At 40.2% G+C, this 10,768-nt stretch overlaps 1 pseudogene; it reads right to left on the bottom strand.

Annotated features, from left to right (window-relative positions):
• Positions 1–7,288: 7,288 nt before the first annotated feature.
• On the bottom strand, positions 7,289–7,678 carry LOC148197639 (secreted RxLR effector protein 161 pseudogene; annotated as a pseudogene).
• Positions 7,679–10,768: the final 3,090 nt, after the last annotated feature.

Here is a 10,768-nt window from a genome sequence, read left to right as displayed (position 1 = left end):
CGTGACAATTACATCGGCATTATAGTTTTAGATCTTGATCTTCAATTCAGCTTTGAATCCTAGAATAGGCTATCATGCATTTCTTTTAATAGCTGTAAATTTTAATTTAATCATTAACTGATAGGATATAAGGTAATAGATAATGTTAGGGGTTGGAAGGTATACGAGAGAAGAAGAAAGTATATGAGAGGAGAAGAAGGGCACCGAATGGTGGAAGGCGGGGAGAGGTCGAGCCGAATGGTGGAAGAGGTGAGGGAGAAGAAGAAGGGCACCAAACGGTGGAAGGCGGGGAGAGATCGAGCCGAACGGCTGAAAACGGTGAGGGCTCGAGCCGAACGGTGGAAAGAGGTGAAGAACTGGAGCTGATCGATTGAAGAGTTACTATCCTAACTGTTGTAGCAATTAGGATGAGCGGGAAATATTTATAGTAAATAGAACTATATTATAGGGAAATATTCAGTATAAGATATTTATAGTAAATAGAGCTATATTCTAGGAAAATATTCAGTATAAGATGGGTGGGAAATATTAAATATAAATAGAGCTAGACTCTATTGTTAGGGTTATGCTTTTGATTATTGAGTTTGTTAACAGGCGGCTAAAGTCCTGTGAGGGAGGTTATGCTCCCAACTATCCTTGTTTAGAGAATTCTATTACCATTAATGAGAGAAATTCATTCTTTCATTATCTTTTTTGCCTACTGTGATTGTGGTTAATTAGGTTTCCTACTCAGAAACCTAACAATTGGTCTGACCTGCCGGATACTGATTGAGAGGAGTGAAAGACGTCATGGAGAGAAGAATGAATGCAGTCGAAGGGAAACTGGAGAACATGGAGATGTCCATGGGGGGATTGGAAGCGGAGACGGCGGTAATACGCAAAGATTTACAAGAATTGAGGAGGATGATAGGAGGGCGAGCCCGACAACTAGATGGAAGTTCGGATGGAAGCCATGGGTTTGTTAACGAGAATCAGAGAAGGAGAAGGGAGAGCTTGGAGGAGGAACTAGATGAAGACCGAGGAGACGCCCGACCTAATTGGGTAGAAGGGGTAGAACTACCCACTTTCGAAGGGTTTGATTCGTTGGGGTGGATCTCTAAGGCAGAGAAGTTCTTCGAGTTGCAAGGTGGGGCAGAGGAGGAAAAGGTGCGCCTAGCCGACATCAGTATGGAGGGTAGCGCTGGCTACTGGTTTAGAGCCTGAAAGGAGAAAGCCAAGAATCGTTCTTGGGAAGGTCTGAAGGGAGAAGTAGTGGTGTGATTTGGAGAACGAAATAGGGGTACAATCTTTGAAAGGTTGGCGGACAGTAAGCAGTCGGGGACCGCGGAAGAATACGTCCAAGATCCAAACATGAGAGGACGGCCGGATCCGAACATGAGAGGACAGCCGGAATTGAACGGGAGAGGACTGCCGGATCCGAACGTGCGAGGACTATCGGATCCAAACGAGAGAGAACTGCCAAACCCGAACGGAAGAAGACTACAGGACCGGAACGGGAGAGGACGGTCGGATCCGAATGTGAAAGGACTACTAGTACCGAACAGGATAGGATGGACGGACCTGAACGGAAGAGGACAGTCGGAGCCGAATGGGCGAGGAGGGCTGGATCATTGGGAGAGAAGCGTGATGGAAGGAAGAATGAAGGCTTTGGAGGGAAGGGTGGATGGAAGAATCAATGCCCCGGAGAGAAGGATGAATTTTGTGAAGAGGTGGGCTAGTAAACAGAAAAGGGGGCTTGCAGTTCTTGATACACCTGCAGAGGGGAGAGAGCTATTTGAAGTATGGAAAGACCTCGAAGACCATTTTCTCAGGGCCTAACATTAACTTTGATAGTTTCTCTCATTGAATGATACCTTGCATCATAAAAATCAGTAGATAAGTTCCATAGTGCATTAGCATCAACCAAATTTAAAAAATAAAATCAAATTATGCATCATATTAGATAGCTAACCATCATTCTTAAGTGATTTGGCCATTACATCTCATGCTTTTATATCATTTTTAGTAGTTCATTCTCTTTTCGTTATTTTCGTTTAATTCCCCCATTTGCATTCTTGTTATAGCTGGGATAACCTACAATCTAAAAATTTAACGAACACCATTTTCTTGGAAGAAAACTTAGATTTTTTTTTGCCTTTAACGCGACTAAAAGGTTGTCAACAATCATGCCTAGACAGTAGACGTTCTACAACTGGTTTTTGTGTGTTCTTAGGGAGTTTCTTAATCTCCTGGAAAGCAAAACATCTTCGTGGTGGAGATCAAACTAGCTTCATGTATCCAAGTGGGGTTGATCGGCTCAAGAGACAATTTGCACATCTTGAGGAGCATTATGGGAATGGTGAACTAAGCACTCCATTGCAGAGACAACATGCCTCCTTACCTAGAGAGAGAGTTTGTGCTCCCAAGGATGAAAGAAAACAACACAACGATATTGAAAATCCAAGTGGTATCAAGAGCCATAAGATCTTCATAGAAATGGCAAATACCGGAGTTCCCTTTCAAGTTCCGATGCTCACTAAGAGCAAGTATGACAATTGGAGCTTAAGGATGATTGCTCTCCTTGGTGCACATGATGTCTGGGAGTTGGTCGAGAAGGGCCACACCAAGCCAGAGAATGTAGAGAGTCTTTCTCAAGCTCAAAAGGATAGCTTGAGAGACTCAAGGAAGAGAGACAAGAAAGCTCTTTGTCTAATCTATCAAGGATTAGACGAAGATACTTTTGAGAAGATTTCTGGAGTCAAGGCAGCCAAGGAAGGATGGGAGAAGCTTAAGATCTCTTACAAAGGAGCAGATCAAGTAACAAAGGTACGTCTTCAAACTTTGAGAGGAGAGTTTGAAGCTTTGCATATGAAGGAAGGTGAACTAGTCTCCGATTACTTTTCAAGAGTTTTAACGGTTACTAATAACCTAAAAAGAAATGGTGAGAAGTTAGATCATTAGATCCAAAGTTTGAACATATTGTCACCATTACCGAAGAAACAAAAGACTTGGAGGCCATGTCAACACAACAACTTCTTGGTTCGTTGCAAGCTTATGAAGAAAATAAAAAGAAGAAGGAAGAGATTATGGAGCAAGTCCTCAAGGCACACATGGATTCAAGAAAAGAAGAAAATACACACAATCAATCAAGGCGAAGTTATAGTGAAGAACAAGGACGAGGGCGTGCATATGGATGTGGACAAGGACGAAGGCCTAACAACAATAACCAAAGAGGAGAAAGCTCTAATAGAGGTCGTGGGAGAGGAAATCCGAATTCAAGGTATGATAAGTCACGAATCAAGTGTTACAATTGTGATAAGTTTGGACATTATGCTTCTGAATATAGAGCCCCTAACAAAAATAAGATCGAAGAGAAAGCCAATTATGCTGAAGAAAGGTGTCAAGAAGATGGTACCTTGCTAATGGCTTACAAGGGCGAAGATAAAGGCGGGGATAATCAGTGGTACCTTGACAGTGGAGCAATCAACCATATGTGTGGGAAAAGAAGCATGTTCGTAGAGCTTGATGAATCAGTAAAGGGAAACGTGGCTTTTGAAGATGAATCAAAGGCGGCGGTGAAAGGAAAAGGTAATGTCCTCATCCGACTAAAGAATGAAGAACATCAATTTATTTCCAACATATATTATGTGCCAAGCATGAAGAGCAACATCTTGAGCTTAGGACAACTCTTAGAGAAAGGTTATGATATTCAACTTAAGAATAATAACCTTTCTATAAGAGATAATACAAGTAGATTCATTGCAAAGGTGCCAATGGCAAGAAATAGAATGTTCGTGCTCAACATTTAAAGTGATGGCCCACAATGTCTCAAGATGTGCTACAAAGACGAATCATGGCTTTGGCATCTTAATTTTAAAGGATTAGAGTTGCTCTCCAACAAGGCAATGGTGAGAGGGCTGCCTTGTATTACTCACCCCAACCAAGTTTGTGAAGGATGTCTACTTGGAAAACAATCTCGATTGAGTTTTCCAAATGAGTCAGACTCAAGAGCTCAAAAGCCATTAGAACTCATACATGCAGCTGTGTGTGGCCCAATATAAGAGTAATTATTTCCTTCTCTTCATTGATGATTTTTCAAGAAAAACATGGGTATATTTTTTAAAAGAAAAATAAGAAGTATTCGAGAACTTCAAGAAGTTTAAAGCCCATGTTGAGAAGGAAAGTGTCCTTCTAATCAAAGATTTGAGATCTGATCGTGGAGGAGAGTTCACATCAAAAGAGTTTCAGAAGTATTGTGAAGATAATGAAATTAGATGACAGTTGACAATGCCAAGATCCCCTCAACAAAATGGAGTGGCAGAAAGGAAGAATAGAACAATCCTAGAGATGGCAAGGAGCATGCTTAAAAGCAAGAGACTTCCAAAGAAGTTTTTGGCTGAAGCCGTTGCATGTGCAGTCTATCTAACCAACCGCTCTCCAACAAGAAGAATTAGTGGAAAAACACCATAAGAAGCGTGGAGCGGAAGAAAACTAGGTATTTCTCATCTTAAAGTCTTTGGAAGCATAGCTTAGGTGCATGTACCAAATGAGAAACGAAGTAAGCTTGATGACAAAAGTGAAAAAGACATCTTCACTGGTTACCACGCCAACTCCAAAGGGTACAAACTCTACAATCCTAATTCAACCCACCTACTTCACCAAATACAACCCTTCAAGATGATGAAAGCTCAAGTGAAAGAACACCACGTTTTCAAAGTCTTCAACAAATGTATGAGGTAACTGAAAATCTAGACAATGTTACCTTATTCTATCTATGCAGACTATGAGCCCATGAACTTCCAAGAAGCAATTGAAAAGAAGAGTTGGAGAAATGCGATGGATGAAGAGATTGAGGCAATAAAGAAGAATGATACTTGGGAGCTAGTCTCACTTCCAAAAGGGCACAAAGAAATTGGTGTCAAGTGGGTCTACAAAGCAAAGGACTCCAAAGGAGAAGTTCAAAGATACAAAGCAAGATTGGTGGCGAAAGGCTACAGTCAAAGGGCTGGCATCGACTATGATGAGGTATTTGCTCCAGTTGCTCGACTAGAAACTGTTAGACTTATTATATCATTAGCAACTCAAAATAATTGGAAGATACATCAAATGGATGTCAAATCCGCCTTCTTAAATGGAGTTCTTGAAGAAGAAGTCTACTTTGAGCAACCACAAGGATATGAAGTCAAAGGTGAAGAAGATAAAGTGTTGAAAGTAAAGAAGGCTCTTTATGGGCTCTTTATGGGTTGAAACAAGCTCTTAGAGCTTGGAATGTTCAGATTGACAAGTACTTCAAAGAAGCAAATTTCATCAAGTGTCCATATGAGCATGCACTCTATATCAAAGCTCAAGGTAAAGATATTTTGATTGTATGCTTGTATGTTGATGACTTGATTTTTACAGGTAGCAATCCAAGCATGTTTGAGGAATTCAAGAAGGATATGACAATGGAATTTGAAATGACCAACATGGGGCTTATGGCATATTATCTCGGAATTGAAGTAAAGCAAGGAAATGAAAAAATTTTTATTACTCAAGAAAGCTATGCCAAAGACCTCCTCAAAAAGTTCAAGATGGATGATGCTAATCCAGTTGGTACTCTTATGGAATGTGGCATCAGTTGAGAAAGGATGAAGAGGGAGAAAAAGTGGATCTAACCCTCTATAAAAGTCTTGTTGGAAGTTTGCGCTATTTAACTTGTACAAGACTAGACATTCTCTATGCCATTGGAGTTGGAGTTGGTACATGGAAGCTCCAACAACTACTCACTTCAAGTCTGCGAAGAGGATTCTTCGATATATCAAAGGTACGACAAGCTTTGGCCTATACTACTCCATTTCTAATGATTACAAGCTTGTTGGATATAGTCATAGCAATTGGAGTGGAGATATGGATGACCGAAAGAGCACAAGTGAATTTGTGTTCTACATGGGAGACACAACCTTTACTTGGATGTCCAAGAAGCAGTCTATTGTCACTCTGTCCACATGTGAAGCAGAGTATGTAGCTGCAACTTCATGTGTTTGCCATGCTGTTTGGCTACGAAACCTATTGAAGGAGTTAAGCTTGCCGCAAGTGGAGCCAACAAAGATTTTCATGGACAACAAATCGACAATAGCATTAGCAAAAAACCTAGTCTTCCATGATCGAAGTAAGCACATTCACACTCCTTACCATTACATTAGAGAATGCATCAGCAACAAGGATGTGCAAATGGAATATGTGAAGACGCATGATCAGGTAGCAAATATCTTCACCAAACCACTGAAGAAAGAAGTCTTTATGAAGTTGAGTAGTTTGCTTGTATTACAAAATCAAGTTTAAGGGGGGTGTTGGAATATAAATTGATTTTGTATATTGGGTCTATAAAGTCCAAGATTAGAAAAGGCCCAAAATAGAATTCTAGAAAAATCCTATCTAGAAGGATTCCAGAATGATGTATAAAAATATCTAGGGATGCTTATCCATAAGATGTATCTAGATAAGTTTAGAATTATAGGAATGTTTTAGAAATCTATAGAGAAAGAAATAATGACCCTTAGGTTAATGTTGTGTTGGCAAAATCTTAACCATTGGTTAAGGAGGTGCCACTAGTATAAATAGGGGATGGTTGTATCATTTGTAAGCAAACCAAAAAAAGATTAGAAGCATTCAGTACAACAAGCCTTTCCTTTTCTCAAAATCTTCCAACCTCTTCCAAATTTTAAACACTTCCTTCAAGCCTCTAAAATTTCCTCTAAAGATTTTGAGCCTCTAAAATTTCCTCTAAAGATTTTGAGAAAAGGAAAGGCTTGTTGTATTTAATGCTTCTAATCTCTTTTTGGCTTGCCTACAAATGATACAATCACTCCTATTTATACTAGTGGCACCTCCTCAACCAATGGTTAGGATCTTGCCACCACAACATTAATCTAAGGGTCATTATTCATTCTCTAGACATTTCTTAAACATTCATAAAATTCTAAACTTATCTAGAGACATCTTATGGATAAACATCCCTAGATATTTTTGTAGATCATTCTAGAATCCTTCTAGATAGGATTTTCTACAATGTTATTTGGGCCCTTTTTCTAATATTGGGCTATTATCTTTTAGGCCCAAAACACAAAATCAATTTACATTTCTACATCCCGTCTTAAACTTGATTTTGTATTCCAAGCAAACTTCTCAACTTCATAAAGACTTCTTTCTTCAGCGGTTTGGTGAAGATATCTGCTACCTGATCATGCGTCTTCATGTATTCCATTTGCATATCTTGTTGTTGATGCATTCTCTAATGTAATGGTAACGAGTGTGGATGTGCTTACTTCGATCATGGAAGACTGGGTTTTTTGCTAATGCTGTTGTCTACAAAAGTCTTTGTTGGCTTCACTTGTGGCAAACTTAACTCCTTCAATAGGTTTCGTAGCCAAACAACATGGCAAACACATGAAGTAGCAGCTACATACTCTGCTTCACATGTAGAAAGAGTGACAATAAGCTGCTTCTTGGACATCCAAGTAAAGGCTGTGTCTCCCATGTAGAACACAAATTCACTTGTACTCTTTCGATCATCCATATCTCCACTCCAATCGCTATCACTATATCCAACAAGCTTGTAATAGTGAGAAATGGAGTAGTATAGGCCAAAATTTGTCGTACCTTTGATATATCGAAGAATCCTCTTCGCAAACTTCAAGTGAGTAGTTGTTGGAGCTTCCATTTAGCGACTGACGACTTCAACGGCATAGAGAATGTCTGGTCTTGTACAGGTTAAATAACGCAAACTTCCAACAAGACTTTTATAGAGAGTTGAATCCACTTTTTCTCCCTCTTCATCCTTACTCAACTTAATGCCGCATTCCATAGGAGTACCAACTGGATTAGCATCATCCATCTTGAACTTCTTGAGGAGGTCTTTGGCATAACTTTCTTGAGTAATAAAAATTCCTTCATTTTCTTGCTTTACTTCAATTCCGAGATAATATGTCATAAGCCCCTTTCAAATTCCATCGTCATCTTGAAGACGCACCTTTTTTACTTGATCTGCTCCCTTGTAAGAGATTTTAAGCTTCTCCCATGCTTCCTTGGCTGACTTGACTCTGGAAATCTTCGTCTAATCCTTGATAGATTAGATAGAGAGCTTTCTTGTCTCTCTTGAGTTTCTCAAACTCTCCTTTTGAGCTCGACAGACTCTCTACATCCTCTGGCTCGATGTGACCCTTTTCGACCACCTCCCACACATCATGTACACCAAGGAGAGCTATCATCCTTAAACTTAAATTGTCGTAGTTGCTCTTGGTGGACATCAATACTTGAAAGGGAACTCAGTATTTGCCATTTCTATGAAGATCTTATGGCTTTGATAGCACTTTGTTGGGAGGAAATTTTAGAGGCTTGAAAGAAGTGTTTAAAAATTGGGAGAGATTGGAAGATTGAGAGAAGGAAATGTTTGTTGTAGTGAATGCTTCTAAACTTTTTTTTGGCTTGATTACAAATGATCCAATCACTCCTATTTATACTAGTGACACCTCCTTAACCAATGGTTAGGATCTTGCCACCACAACATTAATCTAAGGATCATTATTCATTCTCTAGAGATTTCTAAAACATTCATAAAACTCTAAATTTCTAGAGACATTTTATAGATAAATATCCCTAGATATTTTTGTAGATCATTCTAGAATCCTTCTAGATAGGATTTTTTAGAATGTTATTTGGGTCTTTTTTTCTAATATTGGGTTTTTATCTTTTAGGCCCAAAACACAAATTCAATTTACATTTCAACATTTTTGTGTGTTCTTAGGGAGTTTCTTGATCTCCTGGAAAGCAAAACATCAAAAGACTGTCAGCAGATCCTCTGCAGAAGCTTATAGAACCCTAGCTCTGTTTCCATTGAAATTATTTGGTTATGGAATGTATTGACTTACTTTCATGTGATAGGTTTCTTCTCAAGAAACCTTCACAAACAAACACAGACTACACCAAGCACACAATATAAACTGATGAATAACCTCCTCCTTTTATTAACAATAACCCAAAGTGCAGAATATCAGAAACAAAGAGAGCCTAACCTCCCCCACAGGATGATAATTCCTGTCAGAATTCACAATTAATCCCAAAACTGTATAAAACGTTTATTCTAAACTATTTATATGAAGTTATTTCCCGCTCTTCCTAACTGCCAAGGCAGTTAGCCTATTCACGTTTCTTACGTCTCTCGTATACTTTCAACCTCCTAACATTACCCTCCTCTTTTTCAGCAACTTTGTCCTCAAAGTTGAAATCAGGATATTGATCTTGGATTGTGATCCTGTCTTCCCATGTTGCACCCTCTTTTCCTCCTTCTTGCCACTCCACCAGAACTTGCTCTAACAGCTCATCTCCTTGCTGTACTTGCCTGCTGTCCAGAATCCTCACAGGCCAGTATGTGGGGCCTTCTCCCTGCAGTTCAGAAGGCAATTCCTTCTCCACCGTCTTGTCACCTATTGCCTTTTTTAGTTGGGATACATGAAACACTGAGTGGATCCTAGCAGATTCTGGCAATCTGAGTCTAAAAGCCACTGCACCCACTTGTTGCACCACTTGAAACGGCCCAAAATACCGGGCTGACAGCTTTGGATGCAGTCTCACTGGCATGGAAGACTGCCTATGAGGTCTGATCTTAAGATAGACCCAATCATCCACCTTAATGTATGTTGGCCTCCTCTTTTTATTCGCCTGTTGTGTCATCAAATCTTGGGCTCGAGTTAAATGAAACTTTAATTGCTTAAGTGCTTCATCCCTTGTTCTTAGCTCCTGAGCCACCGCCTCCACAGGTGTTTCTCCTGGTACAAATCTACTCAAAGATGGGGGAGCCCTGCCATAAACAGTTTCGAAAGGGGTGCATCTTGTTGCTCCTTGGTAACTGGTGTTATACCAGTACTCGGCCCAGGGTAGCATTGCTTTCCAGCTTCTTGGTTGTTCAGAGCAAAAACACCGTAAATAACCCTCCACAATCCGATTTAAAACTTCTGTTTGACCATCTGTTTCAGGGTGATAAGCTGTACTCATCCTGAGTTGGGTGCCCTGCATCTTAAACAGCTCCTTCCAGAACAAGCTGAGGAATAAGGGGTCCCTATCGCTGACAATCGAAACTGGAATCCCATGCAATCTCACTATCTCTTTAACAAACACCTCGGCCACTGTCCGTGCTGTATAAGGGTGTTTGAGTGACAAAAAATGAGCATACTTACTCAAGCGATCAACCACCACTAATATTGCATCATAACCTTGTGATTTGGGCAGCTTCACAATAAAATCCATACTCACCTCTTCCCAAACAGCATGAGGTATAGGTAAGGGCTGTAACAACCCTTGAGGAGAAGCTGCCAAGTACTTGTGCTGTTGGCACACCAAGCATTCAGCAACAAAATCAGTAACGGACTTCTTCATTCCCACCCAATACAGAGATTGGGCCACCTTCCTGTAAGTTCTATAGACCCCTGAATGACCTCCTGTGTTGGTCACATGAAACTCAGCCAATAATTTGGGAATCCACACAGATTGGGCGGATATTACCAATCTTCCTTTGTAATGCAACCTGTCATGCTCTAACGTATAAGCCGTATGCGAATTTGGGTCCTTTTGAATTTCGGATATCACTTTTCTCAGCCCTTCATCTTGCTCCACTTCTTTGAGGACTTCTTGAAAGTCCTGCCAATATGGTCTAGCAATCATCTGCAGTTCCTTTTCTTCCCCACCTCTTTCTCCTCTTCTAGACAGGGCATCCGCCACCTTGTTAGTACTTCCCACCTTATACACAATCTCAAAA

Source organism: Vigna umbellata, chromosome 5, assembly GCF_029865625.1.
Source record: "Vigna umbellata cultivar VRB3 chromosome 5, Vumbellata_1.0, whole genome shotgun sequence".
Classification (NCBI taxonomy): domain Eukaryota; kingdom Viridiplantae; phylum Streptophyta; class Magnoliopsida; order Fabales; family Fabaceae; genus Vigna; species Vigna umbellata.
This window is presented reverse-complemented; position numbering and strand designations above follow the sequence as displayed.